General features: G+C 39.9%; 1 pseudogene; it reads left to right on the forward strand.

Moving 5' to 3' along the window:
• Positions 1 to 3744: 3744 nt before the first annotated feature.
• Positions 3745 to 5312, forward strand: LOC102116135 (tubulin beta chain pseudogene; annotated as a pseudogene).
• Positions 5313 to 5608: the final 296 nt, after the last annotated feature.

Raw genomic sequence — 5608 nt, forward strand, 5'->3', positions numbered from 1 at the left:
AGGGAACATCAGCCCATACATATGAGAAAAAACTAGTGCAAGAACTCCAGTGACTCAAAAAGCCAGAATGTACTCTTAACTCCAAACCATTTCACCATTTCTCCAGCAACGGTCCTTAGTCAGGCTGAAATGGTTGAAATGTCAGAAATAGAATTCAGAATACCGAAAGAAAAACAGATCATTGACATTTAGGAAGAAAGTTGAATCCTACTTCAAGGAATCTAAGGAATACAATAAAATGATGCAGAAGCAAGGGATAAAATGCACATTTTAAGAAAGAACCAAACTGATCTAATAGAGCTAAAAAAAACACTTCAAGAATTTTAGAATACAATCAGAAATATTAATAACAGAATTGGCCAAATTGAGAAAAGAATCTCAGAGCTCAAAGTTTGTTTATCTGGATTAAGCCAGTCAAACAATAATAAATAAAAAACAATAAAGAAGAATGAAGAAAAGTGAAATATAGGATTATGTAAAGAGACCAAATATATGACACATTGGTGTCCCTGAAAGAGAAGGATAGAAAGTAAGCAACTTGGAAAACATATTTCAGGATATAATACATGAATGTTTTCCCAACCTTGCTAGAGAGGCCAACATTCAAATACAGGAAATACAGAGAACTAATGTGAGATGATCAACAGAGTGACTATCCCCAAGATATATAGTTACCAGATTCTGCAAGACAGAAACAAAAAAGAATAAAGGCAGCTAGAGAGAAGGAGAAGGTCACATACAAAGAGAAGTCCATCAAACTAACAGCAGAGCTCTCAGCAGAAACCTACAAGCCAGAAGAGATTGGGGGCCTATATTTGATATTCTTAAAGAAAAGAAATTCCAAACAAGAATTTCATATTCAGCAAACTTAAGCTTCATAATCAAAGTAGAAATAAGATCCTTTTCAGACAAGCAAATGCTGAGGAAATTTGTTACCACCAGACCTGCCTTACAATAGCTCTTGAAGGAAGTACTAAATATGAAAAGAAAAGACTGTTAAAGGCCATTACAGAAACACACTGAAGTACACAGACCACTGACACTGTAAAGTAACCACACTAACAAGTCAGAATGATAACCAGCTGACATCATGATGACAGGATGAAATCCACACATAACAATACTAACCTTGAATGTAAATGGGTTAAATGCTCCAATTAAAAGGCACAGAGTGGCAAGCAGGATAAATAACCAAGAATCATTGGTCTGCTGTCTTCAAGAGACCCATCTCATATGAAATGACACACATAGCCTCAAAATAAAGGGATGGAGAAAAATCTACCAAGAAAATAGAAAACAAAAAAAGTAGGGGTTGCATTCCTAGTTTCTGACAAGAAAGATTTTAAAGCAGCAAAGATTAAAAAAGATAAAAGAAGGGCATTACAAAATGATAAAGGGTTCAATTCAACAAGATCTAAACATAATATGCTCCCAACACAGGAGTACCCAGATTTATAAATCAAGTTCTTGGAGACCTTCAAAGATAGTTAGGCTACCACAAAATAATACTGAGAGACTTTAACACCACATTGACCATAATAAACAGATTATCAAGACAGGAAGTTAACAAAGTTATTTAGGACCTGAAATCAGCACTGGATCAAATAGACATGATAGACATTGGGAGACTGCTCCACAAAAAAAAAAAAAAAAAAAAAAAAAAGAAAAAAAACAGAATATACCTTCTTCTCATTGTCACATGGCACATACTCTAAAATCAGTTACATAGTAAGAAGTAAAACATGCCTCAGCAAATGCAAAAGAAGTGAAATTATAACAAACAGTCTCTCAGACCACAACACAATCAAATTAAAATTAAGACTAACAAATTCACTCAAAACCATACAATTAAATGGGTATTGAATAAACTGCTCCTGGATGACTTTTAGGTAAATAATAAATTTAAGGCTTATATCAAGATGTTCTTTGAAACTAATGAGAACAAAGATACAATGTACCAGAATTTCTGGGACACAGTTAAGGCAATGTTAACAGGGAAATTTATAGCACTAAATGCCCACATCGAAAAGTTAGAAAGATCTCAATTTAACAACATAACTTCACAACTAAAAGAACTGGAGAAGCAATAGAAAACCAACCCCAAAGCTAGCAGAAGACAAAAAAAAAAACAACCAAAATCAGAACGAAACTGAAGGATATTGAGACACAAAAAATTCAAAAGATCAATAAATCCAAGATGTGTTTTTCTTAAAGAGTAATGAAATAAATAGACTGCTAGCTAGACTAGTGAAGAAGAGAGAAGATCTAAATAAACACACTCAAACACCAAGGGTGATAATACAACTGACCCCCACAGAAATACAAAGAAGTATCAGAGTATATTATGAACACCTATATGCAGATAAACTAGAAAATCTAGAACAAATAGATAAATTTCTGAACACATACATCCTCCCAAGACTGAACCAGGAAGAAATTGAATCCCTGAATATACCAATAACAAGCTCTGAAACTAAGTCAGTAACAAATAGATTACCAACCAAAAAAAAAAAAAAAAGTCCAGGAAGAGACAGATTAACAGATAAATATTACCAGTTGTATAAAGAACTGGTGCCATAACTGCTGAAACTATTCCAAAAAAATTGAGAAGAAGGGACTTCTCCCCAACTCATTCTATGAGGCCAGCATCATTCTAATACCAAAAATTTGGTAGAGATACAACAAAGAAAGAAAACTTCAGGTCAATATCTTTGATGAACACTGATGCAAAAATCCTCAACAAAATGCTGGTCAACCTAGTCAAACAGCACATCAAAAAGATAATCCACCATGATCAAGTTGGCTTTATCCCTGAGACACAAGGTTAGTTCAAATCAATAAATCAATAAATATGATTCATCACATAAACAGAACTAAAGACAAAAACTACATGATTATTTCATTAGATGTAGAAAAGACTTTCAATAAAAATGCAACACCCTTTCATGTTAAAAACTCTAAATAACCTAGGTATTGAAGAAACATACCTCAAAATAATAAGAGCCATTTATGACAAACACAGCCAACATCATACTGAATGAGCAAAAGCTGGAAGCATTCCCCTTGAAAACCGTCATAAGACAAGGATGCCCTCACTCACCATTCCTATTCAAGATAGTATTGGAGGTCCTAGCCAAGGCAATTAGACAAGAGAAAAAAAAAAATAAAGGTTCCAAATAGGAAGAGAGGAAGTCAAACTATCCCAGTTTGCAGATAACATAATTATTTATCTAGAAATCCCCATAGTTTCAGTCATAAAGCTTTTTCAGCTGATAAGCAGCTGCAGTAAAGTCTCAGGATACAAAAACCAATGTGCAAATATCACTACCAATCATATACACCAACAGCAGTTAAGCTGGGAGCCAATCCCATTCACAACTGCCGGCTCCAAAATAAAATAACTAGAAATACAGCTAACCAGGGAGGTAAAAGATCCCTACAAGAACTACCAAACACTGCTCAAATAAATCAGAGATGACACATATAAATGGCAAAACATTCCATGCTCACGGATGGGAAGAGTCAATATAATTAAAACGGCCATACTGCTCAAAGCAATGTGTAGATTCAAAGCTATTCTTATCAAACTACCAATGATATTTTTCACAAAAACTAAAAAAAAAACTATTTAAAAAGGTATATAGAACCTAATAGAGCCTGAATAACCAAGGCAGTCCTAAGCAAAACAAACAAACAAACAAAACAACAACAACAAAAAACCCTCGCTGTTCCAGCCTCTGGGGTGCATTCCAACCTTGCAGCCTGCGACCTGCAGAGAAAAAAATTACTTATTTTCTTGCTCCATACATACCTTGAAGCGAGCAAAAATAAATAAATTTTAACCATGAGGGAAATCGTGCACATCCAGGCCGGTCAGTGTGGCAACCAGATCCCCGTGCCAAGTTCTGGGAGGTGATCAGTGATGAACATGACGTCGACCCCACCGGCACCTACCATGGGGACAGCAACCTGCAGCTGGACCATATCTCTGTGTACTACAATGAAACCACAGGTGGCAAATATGTTCCTCGTGCCATCCTGGTGGATCTAGAACCTGGGACCATGGATTCTGTTCACTCAGGTTCTTTTGGCCAGATCTTTAGACCAGACAACTTTGTACTTGGTCAGTCTGGGGCAGGTAACAACTGGGCCAAAGGCCACTGCACAGAGGGAGCTGAGCTGGTTGATTCTGTTCTGGATGTGGTTTGGAAGGAGGAAGAGAGCTGTGTCTGCCTGCAGGGCTTCCAGCTGACCCGCTCACTGGGCGGGGGCACATGCTCTGGAATGGGCACTCTCCTTATCAGCAAGATCTGAGAAGAGAACCCTGATCACATCATGAACACCTTCAGTGTGGTGCCTTCACCCAAAGTGTCTGACACCGTGGTTGAGCCCTACAATGCCACCTCTTCGTCCATCAGTTGGTAGAGAACACTGATGAGACCAATTGCATTGACAACGAGGCCCTCTATGATATCTGCTTCCACACTCTGAAGCTGACCACACCAACCTACGGGGATCTGAACCACCTCCTCTCAGCCACCATGAACGGTGTCACCACCTGACTCCACTTCCCTGGCCAGCTCAATGCTGACCTCGGCAAGTTGGCAGTCAACATGGTCCCCTTCCCACGCCTCCATTTCTTTGTGCCTGGCTTTGCCCCTCTCACCAGCCATGGAAGCCAGCAGTATTGAGCTCTCACAGTGCTGGAACTCACCCAGGTGTTCCATGCCAAGAACATGATGGCTGCCTGTGACCCCCGCCACAGCCGATACCTCACCGTGGCTGCTGTCTTCCGTGGTCGGATGTCCATGAAGGAGGTCGATGAGCAGATACTTAACGTGCAGAACAAGAACAGCAGATACTTTGTGGAATGGATCCCCAACAACGTCAAGACAGCTGTCTGTGACATCCCACCACGTGGACTCAAGATGGCAGTCACCTTCATCGGCAACAGCACTGCCATCCAGGAGCTCTTCAAGCGCATCTCGGAGCAGTTAACTGCCATGTTCCGCCAGAAAGCCTTCCTCCACTGGTACACAGGCGAAGGCATGGACAAGATGGAGTTCACGAGGCTGAGAGCAACATGAACTACCTCGTCTCTGAGCATCGGGAGTACCAGGATGCCACCGTAGAAGAGGAGGAGCATTTCAGGGTGAAGAGGCCGAAGAGGAGGCCTAAGCCAGAGCCCCCATCACCTCAGGTTTCTCAGTTCCCTTAGCCGTCTTACTCAACGGCCCCTTTCCTCTCCCTCAGAATTTGTGTTTGCTGCCGCTATCTTGTTTTTTGTTTTTTTCTTCTGGGAGGGGAGTCTAGAACAGTGCCTGGCACATAGCAGGCACTCAATAAATACTTGTTTGTTGAAAGTCTCCTCTCTCTTTCCACTCTGGGAAACCTAGATTTCTGTCATTCTGGGTGACTCTGTATTTCCTTCTGGTGTCCATTCCTTCCATCTATCCAGTTAATATTTCCCTCTTAAGAATCTCCAAGAAGCTGGGTCTCATCCAGATCCCATTGAGAACCAACCAGGTGCTGAAAACCCATGTAGATAACGGCCACCATCCTAAGCCCAAAGTAGAAAATGGCAGAAGGTACTGGATAGAAGTCACTA

This window comes from Macaca fascicularis, chromosome X, assembly GCF_037993035.2.
Source record: "Macaca fascicularis isolate 582-1 chromosome X, T2T-MFA8v1.1".
NCBI lineage: Eukaryota > Metazoa > Chordata > Mammalia > Primates > Cercopithecidae > Macaca > Macaca fascicularis.